At 43.0% G+C, this 19895-nt stretch overlaps 1 long non-coding RNA gene across 2 annotated transcripts in view; it reads right to left on the bottom strand.

Moving 5' to 3' along the window:
- The window catches only part of LOC112545733 (uncharacterized), a 93452-nt gene that overhangs the window by 46425 nt on the left and 27132 nt on the right, over positions 1-19895 (bottom strand). Inside the window, exon 3 of one of the 2 annotated variants that reach the window (XR_012898861.1) lies at positions 14758-14891. The exons of the other annotated variant lie outside the window; for it this stretch is intronic. This is a non-coding gene — a long non-coding RNA (uncharacterized LOC112545733). The remainder of the gene's footprint in view (positions 1-14757; positions 14892-19895) is intronic. 2 annotated transcript variants of the gene reach the window in all.

Below are 19895 nucleotides of genomic sequence, written 5' to 3'. Positions count from 1 at the left end.
GATAGCAATAGGATGAAATTTAATAGTGAGAAGTGTAAGGTTATGCATTTAGGGATTAATAACAAGAATTTTAGTTATAAGCTGGGGACACATCAGTTGGAAGTAACGGAGGAGGAGAAGGACCTCGGAGTCCTGGTTGATTATAGAATGACTATGAGCCGCCATTGTGACATGGCCGTGAAAAAGGCTAATACGATCTTGGGATGTATTAGGCGAGGTATTTCCAGTAGGGATAAGGAGGTGTGCCATTATACAAGGCATTGGTGAGACCCCATTTGGAATACTGTGTGCAGTTCTGGTCTCCCATGTTTAAGAAGGATGAATTCAAACTGGAACAGGTACAAAGAAGGGCCACTAGGATGATCCGAGGAATGGAAAACCTATCTTATGAAAGGAGACTCAAGGAGCTTGGCTTGTTTACTTTAACCAAAAGAAGGCTGAGGGAGGACATGATTGCACTTTTTAAATATATTAGAGGGATAAATACCAGGGAGGGAGAGGAATTATTTAAGTTTAATACCAATGTGGACACAAGAACAAATGGATATAAGCTGGCTAGTAGGAGGTTTAGACTTGAGATTAGACGAAGGTTTCTAACCATTAGAGGAGTGAAGTTCTGGAACGGCCTTCCAAGGGAAGTAGTGGGGGCAAAAGATCTATCTGGTTTCAAGATTAAACTAGATGGTTTATGAAGGGGATGGTTTGATGAGATAACATGATCTTGATAACTAATTGACCATTCATTATCAGGGGGAAATAGATCAATGGAGGGATGATAGGAGTTACTATAGAGAACTTTCTGGGTGTCTGGCTGATGAGTCTTGCCCACATGCTCAGGGTTTAGCTGATCTCTATATTTGGGGTCGGGAAGGAATTTTCCTCCAGGGTAGATTGGCAGAAGCCCGGGAGGTTTTTTGCCTTCCTCTGTAGAATGGGGTACAGATCACAGCTAGAGGATTCTCTGCATCTTGGGGTCTTCAAAGTATTTGAAGGCTTCAATATCTGAGATATAGGTGAGAGGATTATTCTAGGAGGGGTGGGTGAGATTTTGTGGCCTGCACTGTGCAGGGGGTCAGACTAGATGATCATAATGGTCCCTTCTGACCTTAAAGTCTATGAGTCTATGAATCTTCTGGAATATGATTGGAGGGACTGGGTGGTCCCCATGACACTCAGCCACTGCCAGGGTTTGCCCACCCTTTGTGTGCCCTACCACATACTTCAGGAAGTGAGGGAAGCCTTGTCATCTATGTCTTACTTTTCTCAAGTGGGTTCTGTGGGAGGATGGTCCCTGCTCACCACTCACCCTTGGATTACTGGAATTCATCATTAGGCTTTCCCCCCAAACCTTCCTAGCTGCTGCCAACACATCACCTGATGTGGCTTCATGAAATCCAACTGGTCTGGGCACAGTTCAGGGGCACACAATGTGGCTACGTCTACATTGGCCCCTTTTCCGGAAGGGGCATGCTAATTTTTCAGATCGTAATAGGGAAATCCGCGGGGGATTTAAATATCCCCCGCGGCATTTAAATAAAAATGTCCGCCGCTTTTTTCCGGCTTTTAGAAAAGCCGGAAAAGAGCGTGTACACTGGCCCCGATCCGGCCCGATCCTCCGGAAAAAAGCCCTTTTCCGGAGGATCTCTTATTCCTACTTTGAAGTAAGGCATTCCTACTTTGAAGTAGGAATAAGAGATCCTCCGGAAAAGGGCTTTTTTCTGGAGGATCGGGCCGGATCGGGGCCAGTGTAGACGCTCTTTTCCGGCTTTTCTAAAAGCCGGAAAAAAGCGGCGGACATTTTTATTTAAATGCCGCGGGGGATATTTAAATCCCCCACGGATTTCCCTATTACGATCTGAAAAATTAGCATGCCCCTTCCGGAAAAGGGGCCAATGTAGACGAGCCCTGTTTGTGTGTGCTCATGCTCCATATCTTCCACTTCCTTTGTCTCTTGTCTTCCCTTCCAATACCAAATGACAGGACATGCTTCCACCTGAGGAGGGTGGAGAACCCTGGAGGGCCAGTTGGTAACTCTTCCATGAGTCATGAGCTCAGGCACTTACCTGGAGTGGATCAGGAACTCTTGACACCTGTCCTTTCTGTGATGAGAAGAAGACATTGGCTTATATCTATGTAGGATGCAGCTCCTCTACCAATTCTTCCAGAACTGCTTACTGAGGTTCTGACTGAAGATCTCCCCACACCTTCTCATCTATGCACACCCTTCTGCAGCCCCCAGACAGTTATAAGACTTCCTCATCAATCTCCTCTTGGCGCCAACGTCATGCCAAGAAGAAGCTGGATGAGGGGGTGTTCTGAAATTGGGACTTATTTCTGGTCCCTTGTCCAATCATATCTCTGGACAAAATTCCTCTGGGAAGTATTCATTGACTCCACAGACAATAGCCTCCTTTCACTACACGATTTTAATCCACCCCCAGAGCAGGTCCAGCCTGTGGAAACAATGGGACAAGGGCCCTGTGGGAAAAACAGTATATGAACATGTAATTAAAGACTCTTTAATCATCCTTAAATCACACCTCTTATCATCCTTAAGTTTGCATAATTTAGTATGAGGTAGCCAGAGGCTTAACTAATGAGAACACTGTTGGTTTTGGTTTGGGAAATTACTGATCCCCTTCGTGCAGAAAAGAGACATTGCTTAGAACAAGAAGGAACCTTGAACCATCCTCATGGTGGCATGCAGAGGTGCAAAAGAAGTTGAAATCTCAGAACATTAATTTAGGATGCTTATATAGGATGGATATTGAAATATGGGGGCCTATCCTGTCAGAACCCTTCCAGATTTGCTAATACAGTCCATGTGTTCAATTTAGCATCTTGACTCTGATCTTTGCTTTGAAAGACTCTGATTTAGCTGTGTTTCAGATTTAGCTGAGTTTACAGAAGATGTAAAGTGAGGCTTCGGGTATTTAATCTGAGATAGATGGTGTAAAGTGGAATCTAGGAACTAATGTTGCAAGCCAGCTAGCTATTATCCATGCTAAAACAAAAGAGAAAGTAACGTGATTGTCAGTCAAACCCATCATGGAATTACAGGAGGCCCCCAACTTGCGACGCTTCCTCTGGAACCTCCTGTACATTTCTGTGCTAATCATTCTTGAATAGCATCTAGTGTAGACAGAGCTAAGGCAAAAGTATGGCATGAATCCTGAAATGTCAAATGACAATACTTTAAGGAAAATAATAGGTGCAGAGCTTGACAGGGTTGAAGCAACCCCTGAAGAAATCACAATGAATTTTGTCTATGATCAAAACAAATCAGTTGCCTTAATGAGCTGTCAGACAAGGAAAGACAAAGCCTGGGAAGTACTAGCTGACACCTGAAGCCTCTATAATGAACCTGGCCACCCAACTGAAGGGGGGAAGGATTGTTTACACCAGCAAAAGCAGATTGACCACCTTTTCCTTTCCCAAAATTAGTGCAGACAAAATGACCAAAGCCATGTTGAGAACTCAGGCAGCCCAAGTGAAGCAGCTGGATTAAATAAAGAGGGTTTTTCCATAAAAATTAAAATGTACAAATGAATGACCTCTAAAAAGTGGGGATAGGTGTCAAGCAACCAAATGCAGCTGAAGTATTTAGCTGGGAAGGACAACCATGAGATATACTATGGTAGTCAGAACTACAGCCAGAAAAAGTGACTAGACCTTGTCAAAAATTCAGGAAATCTCATAAAATTTGTTATGAAAAATTATTAGTATTTATGAGTTCCATAATTAAGCATTAAATGAAGTAGGGTGAAGTAGAGGGGCGACATGCCAGTAATTGGTGTCTTTAAGGTACACTTACCACCTACCTACCAGAGTGACTCAGAGGTTCAAAAAACATCAAGCCATAGCTATTTTTCAACCAGGAAGCATAGAGCAGGAATCTTCTGAGATCATTTGGTTTGACGAAAGTCATTCTCTTTGCACATTAGAAGGATTCTGAATCTACTAGTGAGAAATCAATTTATTTTATAGTCCAATTAGGTTGAGTATTCTAATTCTATGAGCAAATTATAATGTGACTTAGGTCTTTTATACAATAAACATCTGTCCAATAGAAAGGAAATACAAGAAGAGTGAATTTGTATTTCAAACATGTTATAGACACTTACTTTAAATTGCCTGTAATGGGTTTATTAGATATTATAAAGCAAATTCAGATGCCATTTCGTATGTAAAGGCTAACCATCCCACTAAAAGAAAATTAAATTATGTTACATTTGTACATTTGTGTGAGTTAAATCAGAGCAATATAGCAGACAAGAGCATAGTTCCTATTTGTGTCCAGGCTATCGGGAGCTTTTATCTGGCAAACTATACTTTATGAACATAAGAGGTAATGTTTCTTAAAATGTATAAAATAACTTCTAGTGAAACTAACTTTATGAAAATGCTAGAAGATTTACTCAGCATTGTTCAGGTCCTTGACTCAAATAAATTTTGTTTTTCTTCATTTAAATCATTGTTCTGTGACAGGACTGGGGATCATAGGTTCAGTATCCAGGTTGTCCCAAGGAGAGAGGACTGCCAGCCCTCTCTCACCGTAGCAGCTTGGGGCCAGGTGAGAAGCACTTGTCCATGACCATTGCAGTTCCAGCGGGCACAGCTAGGGGAGAGGTGCATGTCCCCCAGTTGGACACAACAGACACAAACAGACAAACTCTCTGAAATATATAGTAGATAACTGTCCCTTTTTTCAACCCCGGCCCCTGCTGGCCTAGTGGAGTTATAGCTGTCCCAGTCCCCATCTCTGACCCCTTACTGCCCACCCTGTCTGTGGTCATTCTACAGTATAACTCTCCTACTAAATCCTTCCCTTTCCATTTTATGAGAAGCAATCAAATTCCAGGCACATCCAATTATCCTGGCACAAGCAACCCCTGTATATAAAAGGAATCTGCATACCAAATCAGGTGGTCTTAGACCTATCATTTAGGAGGTACAGACGGACAGAGGGACACATATTTCTAAAATATATAGTAAGATCTTTAATACAACCACCAGTTCTCTAGCTAAATCAGCATTCTCAGTGAATTCAGGTTCAGAGATTATGCCCTTGGTATTTTCTCTCTTTCACACGTTTATTTGGAACAAGAGAAACAAAATGGAGAGGGAGTGAGGGATGGAAGAAGTACACATTAATATGAAACATAAAATGACCAACAAAAAATATAAACTCAATTACCTTCACTTCCAGCTATTATAATGTTATGTACGCTTTACAAGAAGAGTGAATAAAAAAACTCTAGATTTTTTTCATGAATATCTTCAACTTCCCCTTATCCCATCATCTCTGGTTGGATCTTCATCTTTATCTGTCTAAGGGAGCACTAGAATCCAGCTGCTTACCTTCTCTTTGATACAATCCGTCTATTGCTTTCTCGGCTGTAATGTGTATGTGTATATGAATACAAATAAAACAGAATGTGTCTAAAACTGTAATTTCATTTTGGCTGCGGCCCTTCTCTTCTTCCAAAAACTGTATAGCATCTGATCTCGTTAGATCTTGTCAGACTGATAGACCAAGGTTCACAGAAAGGTACAAATAGAAATAAAAACAACCTTGTGCTCTGAGTAACAAAGGGGAAATTAGTTTCCTTATCTATAGCTTTTGTTTCTCATAATGCAAACATTACCTGATCTGAACAGCTCTGCTGAATAGATTGCCGTTAGTAAACTTCCCCATTTCACAGTAAGAGAGGCAGAGCAGGCTATATCTTTGGTTATTTGTTTGTCCTTAAATTTACTCTCATGGTTCTGGACTGCTGCAGCACTGCTCACTGAATCTAAAACACTTCCAAAGATGAAACTAAATACACTTGGTATTTGGTAGAACTATTTCTAATTATGTTATAAATGACAGGGACATTAGAGTTACAGGTGGAAAATACACAAAATTATTGTGATTAAAACTTTTTAGTTATATAGAGAAGATCTATAAAGTCCAGATATCTCAGACCTGTTGCTTAGGCCTCTAAGCAATTCTTCCAACCAAAAGAATGCATAAGTGGTGAAAAGTAATATTTACTCAACACTATTTTTCTTACAATTTTAATATAGCCCACGTTCTTCTTATCCTAGAAGCCTATTGTATTAAGGAGGGAGAGAATTACATCTCCAGTATCCACAGCTAACTATCAACTAGTTGTAGGACATAGTATACTGATTTGTAACTCCATATCTTTCTATTGCGCTTTATCAAATTATACACTGAATGCATATATAATAAAGATAAAATACAATTCCTGGAAAAAAAACTAAAATTAAATGTATGCACAATTTTTAATTGGACTTTCTCATGCTGAAATGATGCAAGATGTCTGATTGGCCTTAATGACACCCAGGATGGAAGGTTATGGCTACCCTAGAGAGCTTACAGCAATGCAGCACCCATGCAGCTGTAAGCTTTTTAGTGTGACTGCTCTAAGCCTATGGGAGAGATCTCTCCTGTTGACTTAACTAATCCTCTCCCAAATTAGCGGCAGCCACTATGTCAGCAGCAGAAGTTCTCATAGCAACATAGCATGTCGGTGCTTAGATCAGTATATCGTATGTGGCTCGGGGAGGTGACTTATTCACATCCCTGAGCCACATCAGTTATATTAACATGAGGTATTGTAGATCAAGCCTTGGTGTTTATAGAAACAGTCTCACAATTTGACATTCCTTAATCTGTGCTTGTGTTCCAGGTCATCAATCAGATTCCTAATGGTTTGCAGTTTTAGGTATTTTAAATTAGAATAGCCTTGTGTCAGTCAGTCAGCCCTATCTTTTCCATTATCAGCACAGTTTCAAGCAGTCTTGAATAAAAGATTTCAAACTTCTTGTCTATGCAACTATTAAAGTCTGAATACCGTTATTTATTAAGATCTGTTGTATGGGAATTCAAAGCCATATCTTTCAACGATGTTAACCAAAATGAAGATGAGGATGTGCACTGTTTATTAAAAACATGACATGCTAAATCTCTAGTAGATTATTTTTTAAATTAGACAACAAAAGCGAAGTCCCTGTGGGGTTCTCCGTCTTCCTACTAACAAAAGCAAACCAATTGCTAAAGGCACTAAAGCCTGTACAGGGAGGAAAAAAACTAGATGCAATCATCTGGACCAAATCACTAAATGCAGATGTGGATCTGAATTAACTCAAATTTCAGGACTGTCCAGAGCCACGTAGTTGTTTCTTATTCATATCAGTGTGAATGGAGATAAAAGCAAACAAATAATATATACTACCATCTCAAAATGTAGTAAAAATTTCATACAGATTTGCCATATTTGTCTTTGAAAAGATGGTGAGGGCAGACTGTGCTACAACAGATGCTTTTGAGACAAATAACTCAATTCTTTAGGTATACAGGCTGTCCTTGTTATAAGTCCAAAATATGTTCCAAAAAACTTGGGACTTATAGCGAAACAACTTAAAGCGGGAATTTTTTTTCTCCTGCAACTGACTTCCATTTGCACAAATTGGAGGGTTTTTTTATGTGTGTCAATGACTATAGTGCAGAATTGATGTATACTGGGGCGACTTATAGTGGGAACACCCTGTATATAATGCATCTGTTGGCTAAAAAAAGATGAAACATTACATGAAAAATTACAAACTAAACACATAGAACAAAAAAGTGTTCTATGCATATTCACATTAGTTAATTTTTTGAATTATCATTTGGCCCTTTGCTGAGGACTGCTTGCTATTTCTCTGACATTGGGCAGTGGCAGTGAAAGAATTGGCTGGCATAGTTGGATCAACCAATCGAAAAATATTTTTTCTGATCTGATTTTGGCAAGAGTTCAAACCTATTATATTAAATTGCAGTTGAGTCTTCCAGTGCTACAATGAAACATATGCACTTGAAGAAAGATCTTTTTCTGAGTCAAAGTCTGAGTAAGGCAATATACATGTTAGCTAAAGAACAGATATCACACTAAGACTTCTACTACATCCATTTATATTAAAATGGACTGACCTAATTTTGATGCTGACAATGTTTTTAAATGGGGAAAACTACCAGAACAAATTTCCACTGCTAAACTCTAGTTACTTGAGTAAAGTTTTCCAGGTAGCTACGGACCAGGTACATTATTAACAACTAGCCAATTAGCCCGTCATAAGATGGGATTTTCAGGTCTCTCCTCCAAGTCGGTCTTCTCTCCTGAGCCTCCGGTCTCTCGCTCCGTGTCTCTTTCTCTCTCCTCCTCCTACTGCCTCCCCCTCCTGCTTCTCTCTCTTTCTCTTTTCCTCCTCCTGCTGCATATCTCTCACTCTCTCTCTTGCTGTCCTCCGCCTCCTACATTCTCCTCTCTGTCTCCTCTGCATCCTCTGTGTCTGCTCCGCTTTCCTCTTTTGAATCCGGCACTCTTTCCTGATGTCAGAGACGAATGCTCATCCAGGCCTCACGCCCTTTGGGCGGCGCTGTTGCCTCCAGCCATGGCACTCGGGTGACTTCTGTGCTGCTCAGCCGGGCTGCCGCACAGGAGCAAGCAGCACAAGCAGCTGTTTGGGGTCCGCGCTCCCCATGCAGCACAGGGGTGGGAGCAAGCGGCACAAACAGCCTCTCTCTTTCTTCTCCTCCTACTGCCTCGCCCTCTCTCTCTCTCAGCTCTCATCCGCCTTCTGCCTCTCTCTCCGTCTCTCTCTCTTTCTCTTCTCCCCTCCCGCCTCTCACTCTGTGTTTCTCTTCTCTTCCTCCTGCTGTGTCTCTCTCCCTCTCCCTCTCACTATCCTCTGCTTCCTCCGTTCTCTCTTCTCCGCCTCCTCCATTCTCCTCTCTGTTTCCTCTGTGTCTGCTCCACTTTCCTCCTTTTGAATCTGGCACCCTTTCTTGACGTCAGAGACGCACGCTTGTCCAGGCCCCGCCCCAAGGTTGTTCCCTCTGGGCGGCGCTGTTGCCTCCTGCTGTGGCGCTTGGCTGACTTCTGTGCTGCTGAGCCGGGCCGCCACGTGGGAACAAGCCGCACAAGCTGCCATTTGGTGACCGCGCTCCCCTGTGCTTCATGGGGAGCGCAGACCCCAAATGGCCGCTTACGCTGCTTGCTCCCGCGCAGCGGCCCGGCTCAGTGGTGCAGAAGTCAGCCAAGCACCACGACAGGAGGCAACAGCACTGCCCAGAGGGAACAGGTAGCGTTACAGAGTCACAGACATTGGGCTACTATATATATGATGACAGGAGTATTACTTCACATTTTCAATCTATATTGCATTTGCATGGTTAAATGTTATCCCTAGCAGTTACACAAACTTGAACATAATATGCTAGATTTATCCCTGGGGTAACTCCATTGACTTCAGTATGTACATGAATTTATGCTATAAGCTCAGAAGTTATAATTTAATGTGTTTTCCCTGCCAGCAAAACCATCTATTTAATTTGTGAAGTACCCATATCCAACCAGTTGCCTCCTCTAATCTCCTTACGATTTCTGATGGACAAGTCTGGATTCATCTGGATCCCACCTCCATCTTAGCAGGGTGTAATTTTCTTGTTCTCATCCCATATGAATTTACTTAGCAGTGCCTCCATCCCCCTCACTCCCTCTTGGCAAGGTTACCATAGCAATTTGGAAGGAAAATTCTAATCACAGGGCAACCCCCAGTCGCCAGATACCTGGAGACTCCCAAAAAGAAACACCAACCTACAAGATATTTCGCACAGTAAGGCTGTGTCTAGACTGGCAAGTTTTTCTGGAAAAACTTGCCAGCTGTCTACACTGGCCGCTTGAATTTCCGGAAAAGCACTGACGATCTCATGTAAGATCATCAGTGCTTTTCTGGAAATACTATGCTGCTCCTGTTTGGGCAAAAGTCTTTTTCCGAAAAACTTTTGCGCAAAAAGACCAGTGTAGACAGCACAGTAGTGTTTTCCGCAAAAAAGCCCCGATCGCAAAAATGGCGATTGGGGCTTTTTTGCGGAAAACCGCGTCTAGATTGGCCATGGAGGCTTTTCCGCAAAAAGTGCTTTTGCGGAAAAGCATCCTGTCAATCTAGACGTGCTTTTCCGAAAATGCTTTTAACGGAAAACTTTTCCATTAAAAGCATTTTTGGAAAATCATGCCAGTGTAGACGTAGCCTAACTGTATTAAGCTGGAAGTAAATAGGACATATGAAGGTAAATCAACACTCTCAAGGCCACCATGCCCTCCCCTCACTGATGATACCCCTGAACATGTGAATCCCACTCACATGACCTGATACAGCAAGAGTTGTAGCTTTTATTATCGATTTATTGCCTGATGTTATGAGTAAGCAATATATTATATTACATATATTCGTTGTACATTAGAATTAATTTGTAGGATTATAAAAGTATGAGATTTATCAGTATTTGGAGGAACTAAGTATTAAATATATATAAGACAACCTGCAATGCAAGCTCAGACTGAGGTCTGCACGATTTTGCTTAAGCTACTTTAGGCCTTGGAGATAAGAAATGATGACATAAGTAAATGAACCAGAAATAACCAGATGCCCTAAGATTATGAGAAAAGAGGTAGCAACTAGCAGAATTGTGCAATAATCCAGAAGATTAATATTAGATCATAAAAATATGGTGAGGTACATCTGTCTCAGATATGTGTCTTAACCATGGGGGACAAGTGCTAATGAGAATAAAGGGAACTTACATGGCCTGTTACAGGGGTTGGCAACCTTTACAAATCAAAGACCCAAACCTATATCAAAATTCAGAACAAGTGGTCAAAAAGGAGCTGTATAAGAATGCCCATTTGCATGACTAAAATTATACAACTTAATATTATTGATAATTGACATGATGATTAATAATAGCAGAAATGAAACATTGTACTCACAGACTTTATTTAATGGGACTTCTGTTGCTGTATCTTTTTGCACATTTCTTTTAAGTTTACATCATAACTGGTCAAATCCAGCTTCATGCACACATTCAGGCTGTCTTCTGTCAATCTTATGGTGGGGGCTGAGGATGTGGGGGTGCAGGAGTCTGGGTTGGGGGTGTACGAGGAGTTCAGAGCAGGGGATTTGGGTGTATGATGGGCTCAGGGCATAAGGTTGGGCTGTGGGAGGGGACAGGAGTGTTATGGCAGGGGGCCTGGAGATGTGGGGGTGCAGGAGTTTGGGGATGTAGGGATATGAGGTGCTCTGGGCAGGTGTGTGTGGGGGGGGGTGCAGGAGTGTTATGACACTGCAGCCAGATGGGGGCTGGGTCCCAATTGGGGGCTTGTTGGCCAGGCTTCATTTTTAAATAAAGTAAAATATTATGTCCAACACACAAGATTTCAACACTGTCTTTATGGCAAGGGTGGGGAATCTTTTTATGGGGTGGGGACCAGTGACCCACAGAAAAATCAGTTGGGGATCACACAAGTGAGAAGCAAAAAAACCAACCCCCCCCCCCAAAAAAACCCAACCCTCATTGATGAGGCCCCCAACTGAAACACCTCACTCCCCTGGAGCTCCAGCCCATGGCGGGGGACAGGGAGGGGGAGAAGGACAGGGAGGACTGAGGTTCAAGGCCTCAGGCTAGATTAACTTTTCTGGGGTTCCAGGGTTAGTGAATTTTGTGGGCCCCCCAGGCTCTGGGGTGGGCCAGAAATGAGGGGCTCACTGTGCAGGACAGGGCTGCCAGTGAATGGGATAGGGATGGGGGTGCAGGATCTGAGTGGGAGGCGGGGAACAGGAGGGGGTGACAGTGCAAGGTCTGGGTGGGAAGTAGGGTTCAGGAGCAGGCTGGGAGTAGGGTGTCTGGCCAGGAGAAGGGAGCAGGAGCAAAGTTAGGGTCCAGGAGCAGTGTAGCCTGATTTAAGATTGTATATGGATTCTGTGTACCATCTTTAGGGTTGACAGGTTCTTTGTCCCAGGATCAGGCCCAGTATTCAATTATTCTATGGTTGGGAACTCTGATGTGCACAGTTGCAATGCATACACTATGGCTACATCTACACTGGCAGCTTCTTGTGCAAGAACACTTTTGCGAAAGAGTTCTTGTGCAAAAACTCTTCCACAAGAGAGCGTCTACACTGGCATGTGCTTTTGCGCAAGAGATGTGTTTTTGCGCAAGAGCATCCATGGCAGTGTAGACGCTCTCTTCTGCAAGAAAGCTCTGATGGCCATTTTAACCATAGGGGCTTCTTGTGCAAGAAATTCATGTTGCCTGTCTACGCTGCCCTCTTCTGGAAGAGCTCTTGCGCAAGAGGGCTTATTCCTGGAGGGGAGAGGAATAACTCTTCCGGAAGAAGCCCTGTTTTACAACACTATACTGTAAATTTACTTCTGGAAGAACACTCGTGCAGTGTAGACAACCAGCAAATTTTGGGGGAAGAACAGCTGTTCTTCTGCAAGAAGTTGCCAGTGTAGACATAGCCTATAGGAACTCTTACATATATTTACAAATGTAGTTTATTAATACAATTAGCAGTCACAATCACTCCAATTTCATAAGATGGCTAGGGAATGTACATTCATATTTCCATACCTTATACTCTCACTATTCCTTCTAGACCAACCCAAGGTGTTAGCCATCATCTTCCTCATTACCTTTGTCTTCCCCGTCATCACCAGGGGCCATCATTTTGGTTCCTTCCATGGACTACATTTTCTTCTCCTACCACCCATAGGCTGGGATGCCACTTATATATTACCCTGACATTATGTTTGATGCATATTCGGTAAGGGATGTTTCTGTTTCTCCTTATTCGTATTTCCTCCCCATACTAATGGTGAAGTGTCTTTTTCCAATAGGTCAGTATATTATTTATTGCAACTTATTATCATATGTGTCAATTCATTATCTTCTATGGTTGTCTGTCACATGTATTATTTCTGTCCTACTTGATTATTAGGTCTGGGACCTCAACCAGTTATTTCAGGTGTTTCTAAATAATGATGTACCTGCTAAGTTAGAGGGTATTCTTGGAAGTGCCTATACCATGGAAATTTCCTGGATCTTACCACCATCTATGTAGGTGAAAGCTCAAATATGTTCAGGACCTAACTGTGCTCTCTGGGTGAAAGATCCCAGACAAAAATACTAACTTTGCCTTCGCTCAACATACAGCACATGGCCTGTAAGTCTCTTGTATTATAGCCAAACTACCAATTAAACCTACTGTAGATTCTTATAATAAACATACCATCAAAACCATAAGGAAAGAATGAGCATGTTAGTCCTATGGGCTACAGCAAGCTGGGGGCAGGGTGTCTGGCCAGGGGAGATGGTGCAGGAGTAAGTTGGAGGCAGGATGCTTGACCGGGGGAGGGGGAAGGAGCAGGCTGGGGGGGCAGGGTTTCAGCAGGGCAGTGAGTGAGGGGGCTGGGAGTGCAGGGTCTCAGCGGGGGGTGGGTAAGGAGGCTGGGCATGATGGGATGGGGGGGCACTTACTTGCTTTCACATAGCTCCAAGCACTGTAGCTCAAGCACCGCCTCCCACCCAATTCTGGCCAATGAGAACAGAGGGGAAAGCCTCCAGGAAGCATGTTCTTCTGTTGCTGTTCCCCCAGCCAGGGAAGGGGGAAAGGAAGTGGCAGCACACATAGTCACTTCCTCTCCACCAGCTGGGTCTGGCGGGGAGGCTCGGTGCTTTTTTCCCTCTTCCTCCCCCCACAGGAAGCCAGCGGGGAGCTGCGAGGTTGGAGCACCAGCACAGGCTCCCTGCTGGGGGGGGGGAAATCAATGTGGGGGCTGAGCTTATTTGTCTCTCTACTAAGCCACATTTGGCTGGTGAGCCATAGATTGCAGACCCTGGCCTATAGGGATGGGATCCCTTAAATTTCCAGGGAGGACAAACCAATAGGAGAAAAGAGGGTTAACACTTTTATGGACATGCACAGAATATAAGCATAGTAAATCACAGTAAAAAGAGGATACCTAGAATGGTAAAATTGAAATACCTCTGGGAAAATTCAGCAACACCCACTCTTCTACTGATTATCACACCATGAGAGATGCATCAGACCCTAACACTGTTGTAAGGATATGAGTATAGCTTTATTTGTAACTTAATAGGTCTATACAGAATTTCTGTACACTTAGATAATCATAACTTTAATTGTAGCTTTAATAAAACTTGTAATACAGTCTCAACTTTGTACTTGTGAATGTATGTGCGGTCAATACCCTTGGTCTTTATGTGTTCCTAGCAACTCTAACACAAATAGTAAAGATGACTTTCACTTTGTTAAGCTTGAAACTGTAGCCACCAGAGTGGAACCAACAGTGCTATAATACCATATACAAAATTCTCTTAAAATAAAATGCAAAGCTAGAGAACAAAGTTTAGTGTCCTATTGGTAGACATCATAGTGGCCTTCATAACTTAAAACATAAGAACCTAAGAATGGCCATACTGGGTCAGACCAAAGAGCCATCTAGTCCAGTGTCCTGTCTTCTGACAGAAGCCAATACCAGGTGTCCCAGAGGGAATGAACAGAACAGGTAATCATCAAGTGATCCATTCTCTGTTACCCATTCTCAGCTTCTGGCAAACAGAAGCTAGGGACACCATCCATGCCCATCCTGGCTAATAGCCACTGACAGACCTAGCTCCAAGTGATATCTTCTGTAGCAGCTACAAGCAACTTGACTGACTTGATTCAGTGTACTCAGGAAGACACACAACAGGGATAAGATGATATGTTCCTCTGAGGGTTTAATAAACACTAAGTAACGAAATCCCCAGACTCTTCCCCCTAGCTTCAGGACACAGTTCAGGAAACAGGGGTGGTCTCCCATACAACTTTTCTGACAACTGAAAAATGGTGCACTTACAACTCCATGGATGATTATCTGGTTTAATGCTGAATCCAGACTTCTCTGCAATAGCAGAGGGGTTCTCTTAGTTGGTAGGCATCCTCCTCATGCAGGCGTCAGTCTGCTTCTGTTCCTGAGATTCTCCCCTCCCCCTAGGGATGCAGTGATCAAATGCAGATTACAATAAATGTACTAAAAATCCCAACTCCTAATCTCCTACTGTGAAGCTCATATACAGATACAACAGACAGGCGACCCTGAATTCACAGCATGAGTAGTGCTTGTCACACGTTGCCTGATTTATTGAGGGAGCTGAAGGGCTAACTCTCAGCCTAATTGGATAGGGAGTTTCCTCAAAAAAATTATATAAAATACCCTGAACGAGGAAAGGCACAAGATTAGATGTCACATTCTTGTACCATATATGGACTGGCTACAGAGCTTGCTTGCTCATATACACCAGATGTATTTATCATTATAGCCTTCAATGCTCCCCCGCTATGGCTGAGGTTCATTTAAATAAGGTATTGTATACACATGCCACCTAATGGCTGAACTGTATAATACAATTTAGCATTCCATTACCTGTCAACCTTTTAATTCTATAGTCCTACCATTAACAATATTATGCTGGCTTTCAAATTCTCTGTGTATCAGTCTAAGTCAAGTCTCTGGATCATACTGATTTTTTCCAACTACATAACCTGAATGCATACCAACTTGGTCAGCTGGCTGTCCATTAACTGCAACAACTGACTGAGGCAGGTTTGGAATCCCTGTCTGTTTCTATATCTGCAACTGCCATCTGTAAAGTTTGCTGTATGGATTGCTCCTTCTGAGGAAAAAAACTCTAGGGGTCCACAGTTTCTGTTGAAAGCTTCACTATCAGTCTTGATCACATATGATTTGGGTTGCTAAAATCTTTTACTTCATGACAGCTGAAGTTGTTCACCCTTTTTCTCAATCTAATTTGACTTGAACATGATCACCAGTTTCCCCATCTAGTAGGTCTTTGCTGAATGCTGTCCCTGTGAGTGCTCCATTTCAGGTGTTGCTTCATCCTGGCACTATCAACTGGAGATTTATGGTAGCAGTGTCCAAGTGGGTAGCATATGCACAGTAGTTGTCTCATGGTGCCGTTGGTGTCATAACTAGTGAATACATGACCCAAGCCCTCCAGTCCCTTCTCATCCATCTTTGGCTGAAGACAGAACTCAGGAGCAATACTTATCACTTTTCCCAAACCTTTGGAAATAATAGTTTAAAAGGTTAACCATATAGGGTATGTTTGCACTAACCCTCTAGATCAGTGGTCTCCAACCTTTTTACACCCAAGGTCACTTTTTAAGTCTCAGAACAGACGAAGATCTACCGCCCCGCTCCTTCTTTGAAGCCCCACCCTCTCTATTCTCCTGTCCATCACTTGCTATCCCCAGCCCTTATACACTCTGTTAAACAGTTTATTTTTAAATTATGCAATATATAAAATTAAAATCACATGTTTATAGTTATGAAATAAATGCTCTGTTTTTAATCCATACTATTTAAATGTCAAATGAAGCATTTACAATTATACATTTTGTTCTCTGCCATTTTGTAAATCTAAAATCAAGTATTGATAATTATATATTTTTTCTTCCAATAACAAAGTCTCAGTGTGACACCTGTGACTGAACAGTATCTGCCAATGTCTTGAAGTCTGGGTTGTAGTCTGAGATTGCTAGTTGTATACAATCCAACAGATGGGCATCTGTGATCCTGCGCTCAGCCTGGGATGCTTGCTCCAGCACAGCTGGAGCTAGACGCAGCCTCCCTGGGCTGAGTGCAGGGCAGAGGGAAGAGAAGTGGCTGCCTGGACAGCTGGCCATGGCGCTCAGCCAGGGTGCACCAAGCTCCATGTGGGCAGGCGCAGAGGAGAAGCTGCCGATCAGCTGGAGCATGGGGCAGCCTCTTTCAGCTGAAAGCCACAGTCAGCTTGCTGGGGTATTTCAGCCCTCCCAGCTCACACTATTCCTCGCAGCTACTCACCTGTGTTGTTGCTCGGTGAGTAGCTGCTCCTCAAATGAGGAAATCAAATGTAAATGTTCTGCGCAGGCGTGCAGTTCAGAGAGGGCTCAAGAGCTACTCTTAGAGCCCCTGAGATCTACCGGTAGCTCGTGATCTACTGGTTGGTGACCACGGCTGTAGATCCACCTAGGGAGGCTAATGAGGGTGACCGAAATTGCAAATGAAGCACGGGATTTAAATATCCCATGCTTGATTTGCATGTTTCCAGCCGGTCGCCATTTTAGAAATTGACTAGCCCGAAGTAACTGCCGGCGTCTACATGCGGCAGTGAAATGGGATTCCGAAATAAAGCCCTAACTCGAATTAGCTGGTAAACCTCATTACACCAGCTAATTTGAGTTAGGGCTTTATTTCGAAATCCCGTTTCACTGCCGCGTGTAGACGCCAGCAGTTACGTCAGGCTAGTCAATTTCTAAAATGGCGACCGGCCGGGAACACGCAAATCAAGCGTGGGATATTTAAATCCCGCGCTTCATTTGCAATTTTGGTCACCTAGATCGATCTAGGGGGCTAGTGTAGACATACCCATAGAGAATTATACTTAGTCTTAGTTTTGTTACCAAAAAAAGTTTAGTTTTGCTAGTTACCTTCCCTGTACTGGAGCAATTAACTGTTAAGATGCCTGGCTCCTTAGGTTTCAAGTGATGCGTCTCCTGCCTTGAGAAATACACGTTTAGGATGGGTACTTCTTATGCAGACAATGTCTCAATGAGGCAAATAGTCCACAGAAATGCACCTAATGTAGCAATGTGAAAGTGAGAGCCTGGCGTGACTGGGATCTCAGGTTAAAAATGATGAAAAAAATCTTTCCAACAGACATGAAGACTGCCTCTCTGGGCACTTTTCCAGCAGGAACAGGAGGCAGAAAGATAGAGAAAGAGACATGGTCAAACCCTGCAAGGTCATGACCCCAGCTGCCGGCACATGTTCAGGTGAGCATCTATGACATTCCAGGTCTGGGTACCTTCAGCACTGCTGAGTCCTGAACAAAAAAGTTGGTGTTGAGGCACAGATGAAAACATGCCTTCTTCACAGCACCAAATTCACCCGTAAAGGACTGAGCACAAAGAGGCTCCTCAGCCATCATGCCTCTGCACCTAGCACCCATAGTGCAGAAGGTGAAAACTAAGCCAGCACTGACCTTATCAAATAAACTGACGCAGCATCTGTTGGTACTGACAAGTGTGGGACCTTCAGCACTAACAATACCAACCTCAGAATTGCCTCAGTCTCTGCTGCACCAAAAGACCTGAATGTATCATCAGAACCACATGTCTCATTACTTGGCACTGATACACTATTGAAGTGATAAACTCATTCATGGGCAGAACCCATGAACTTTCTCATCACAGAGTTCACCAGTGAAAGAATGACAACCACCCTGGGGTCATATGGAGCTGAGATACCATGGCAATCAGATGGCTTAATCATGGTGTGGACCACCATAGATATACCCACCAATGGCTTTCCCAATGCAATTGACACATTACTGAAGCCCAACTTACTGAAGCCCAAACACCAGACAACCTAGAGCTCACAGAGATGAACTGCAGTCTCACATGTGTCTCATTCACCACATCCCACTGAACTTCGGGAAGGCGGAGATGACACTGAAACAGGCACAGACCAAGAAGCTATGTTTCCGGCACACAATTCTTTCTCTTCCCTGGACATCATGCTGGCGATCATGCTGCAAATGACTTCAGGCAATTCCAGGAACTGTTTAAGTGGGTCCTCCATCTTGCTGGAGGCAGTGCAGAGTAACCAGCACAAGCTCATGCAATTTTTACTGATGTCATCTACTTCCAAGATCATTATCCCCATCAATGATGCAATCTTGGAACCAAGACAGATGCCTGGCAGACCCGGCCTCAACTCCACCAACATGCAAAAGGACATCTAGAAAGCATAATGTCCCCACAAAAGGGGCAGAGTTCCTCTTTGCACATTCACCTCCCAACTCCTTGGTCATTCGTGCACTAGACATGGCATCAATGGCACCGTGAGACATCTACTGCATGCATGTAACCCAAGTGACACCGCTACCATTCATCTCTGATCAACAGCACTGGGACGCACTGTTACCTGAAGTGGAGCTCCCACAGGGACACACATCTCAAAGAACTTCAGTCATTGCACAAGATGAGTTACCGTCTCTTCTCTGAGTGATGTCTGTTGAAAAAACGTTCATAAGTTCTTAACCTGTTTTATCTGATTTGGCTACTCTCTTCAGAGCTGTTCACTGTGATGAAACAATAGTCCTGAGTTGTCTCTCTGTTACAGGTTGTGCTGGACTATTGTTGCTATTTGTGTTAGCACTGACAGGTATGGGACCTTCAACATCGACTGATAGTAGTTACCAATAGTTACTATTGGTGTTGAACTATAACACATAAGAGAATGGATCTTCCTGCTCTAGGATTTTCTTGACTCTTTATACAGCTCTTTCAGTCTTGCCATTCAGTTTTGTATAATGATGGCTGCTAGTAATATGATAAACGATATTTTGTTAGAAATTATTTAAATTCTGCTGCAGTGAATTGTAGTCCATTGTCCATCACTAGGTGCTCTGGAATACCAAAGCAACTAAAAGCTCATTTCAGTTTCTTAGAAACACTGATACATTATGCTTTTTAAGGACATTATTTCTAACTACCTGGAAAAACAGTCCATGATGATCGCATAATGATGTCATTTGAATTTGCATAAATTTGCGTCTAATCTCTGCCAAGTTCTGTCTGGTAGAAGTGATGTTAGTAAGGGTTCTTTGTGTTGCATTGGTGTGTTACTTCTGCAGTGTTCACATGAAGATACTTTGGCCTTTTTTTCTTGCTGATGTCTGGCCACTACATTGACATTCATGGCATTTAGTTCATTCTTGATCTCTTCATGGACAAGCTTTAGGACTTTTTCCTCTCATTTTGTTTGGAATTATAATGCCAATAAGAGCTTTTAATCGTTTGACTTACTTGTCCATTTGACTCAACTGTCCACACATCACAAAGTAGTTTCTTGTCACTTTCACAGTGTCCTTTGGATACATGGGCCAGCCATCCCAAATGTAATTTAGAACTTCTGAAATTGGTGTC

This window comes from Pelodiscus sinensis, chromosome 1 (genome assembly GCF_049634645.1).
Source record: "Pelodiscus sinensis isolate JC-2024 chromosome 1, ASM4963464v1, whole genome shotgun sequence".
Lineage (NCBI taxonomy): Eukaryota > Metazoa > Chordata > Testudines > Trionychidae > Pelodiscus > Pelodiscus sinensis.
This window is presented reverse-complemented; position numbering and strand designations above follow the sequence as displayed.